General features: G+C 41.1%; 1 pseudogene; it reads right to left on the bottom strand.

Annotated features, from left to right (window-relative positions):
- Positions 1–1,531: 1,531 nt before the first annotated feature.
- LOC114110883 (U2 spliceosomal RNA) lies at positions 1,532–1,622 on the bottom strand (annotated as a pseudogene).
- Between the last annotated feature and the right edge of the window lie 373 nt (positions 1,623–1,995).

Genomic DNA, 1,995 nt, shown 5'->3' on the forward strand with positions numbered 1-1,995 from the left:
CCAAATTCATCATATCAATAATTACATTAAACATTAATAGAGGCAATAAGTAGAGTAGATTTTGAGAAGGCCAAGAATCATCTTGAAAGGGATTTGTGTCATGTTCAGTATCTGCAGAGTCTCTAAGGAAATAGTACAGTGTTCCTCCCTTTCAAAGAGAAATCACTTCTGCCAGCCTAAAGAGTTTAAAGAAACCTATGGGTTCAAGAGTCTCAAGTGTATTGCTACCAATTTCCCCATTCTAGGTCTCAATTTGCCACTCCTTTATGAGACTTCTGAATTTTGTACAAGAAATCTACCAGACCTACACCACTGTAATTATCTTTGCAATACTGCTATCCTGCAGAATATCAATTATACACCAGGCATGATTTACAGGACTTGGCTTGTATCTCAGGATAAATGGATATTTTGGATGCTTTTACAGAGGTCTATTATCCTTCACTGTGTGTCTTGTATAGATAATTAGCTAACTTGAACCTGTCTTCAAGGCTTCTATGGCAGAAAAGTCAGCAATTCCACAATTCATAAACTTACCATTGCCCCATCTTGTTTAAGAGACAGAGCTACTGCAGAAAACATCTACCCTTACTCATCCTAATCTACCACATGTAAGAATAAATGTGGTATGTGATATTAAATGTGAATTATAATATCACATACTAAATGTGACATTATAGAATAACAAGGATCATCCTCATACCACTTACCATTAGCAATGTGACCTTGAATGTCATTTTATTAATAAGTGACCTACTGTATGGATGTGAGAGTTGGACCATAAAAAAGGCTGAGCACCAAAGAACTGATGCCTTCAAATTGTGGTGCTGGAGAAGACTCTTAAGAGTCCCTTGGACTGCAAGGAGATCAAAGCAGTTAATCCTAAAGGAAATCAACCCTGAATATCCATTGGAAGGACTGATGCTAAAGCTGAAGGTCCAATACTTTAGCCATCTGACGCGAAGAGCCAACTCATTGGAAAAGGCCCTAATGCTGGGAAACATTGAAAGCAAAAAGAGAAGAGGCCAGGAGAGGATGAGATGATTAGATAGCATCACCAACTCAATGGACATGAATCTTAGCAAACTTTGGGAGACAGTTAAGGAGAGGAAAGCCTAGTGTCCTGCAGTTTATGGGTTGTGAAGAGTTGAACATGACTGAGTTGACTGAACAACAAGTTCTAGATTCCAAAAGTGAAGATCTCATTTCTAGAGTCACTTTTGGAATCAATGGTACTGCTCTGTGCTCTGCTTAGTTGCTCAATTGTGTCTGACTCTTTGCAACCCCAGGGACTATAGCCCACAAGGCCCTTCTGTCCAAGGGGATTCTCCGGGCAAGAATACTGAAATGGGTTGCCATTCCCTCCTTCAGGGGATCTTCCCAACCCAGGGATCTAACCCAGGTCTCCCACATTGCTGGATTCCCCATAAACCACAGGTTGAGGCCAGGAGTTAGGTGTAGTTTATTTTGGAGGTCATCTTGGGGAAATCGAGGGAATGAAGAGAATGTGACAGGAAAGGAGGGAAAGTTAATAGTGTCACTGGGGAAAACAGTGTTTAAAACCTCTGAGAACTCTCAGAATAATTCTACACTTGATCTTAGCCAAAAGGCCGAGAAGTGATTCAGAATAATTCTGAAGGATGCACCTCAGAATAGATCGTGTTGAAAGGTGACCTTTGGCAAAAAAAAAAAAAAAAAAAAACAGTGCCTATTTTTTGTACCATTTTCTTAGTGTATGCTCATAGTTTACTGGTAATGGTTTCAAATAAAGTATAGAAAATTACAGTTGGCCCACCATATCCCTGGGTTTCACATCCATGGATTCAGCCAACACTCAGGGCTTCAGTTTAGTTCAGTTCAGTCGCTCAGTCGTGTCCGATTCTTTGCGACCCCATGAATCGCAGCACGCCAGGCCTCCCGTTCCATCACCAACTCCCGGAGTTCACTCAGACTCGCGTCCATTGAGTCAGTGATGCCATCCGGACATCTCATCCT

The sequence above is a fragment of the Ovis aries genome, chromosome 25 (assembly GCF_016772045.2).
Source record: "Ovis aries strain OAR_USU_Benz2616 breed Rambouillet chromosome 25, ARS-UI_Ramb_v3.0, whole genome shotgun sequence".
NCBI classification, from domain to species: domain Eukaryota; kingdom Metazoa; phylum Chordata; class Mammalia; order Artiodactyla; family Bovidae; genus Ovis; species Ovis aries.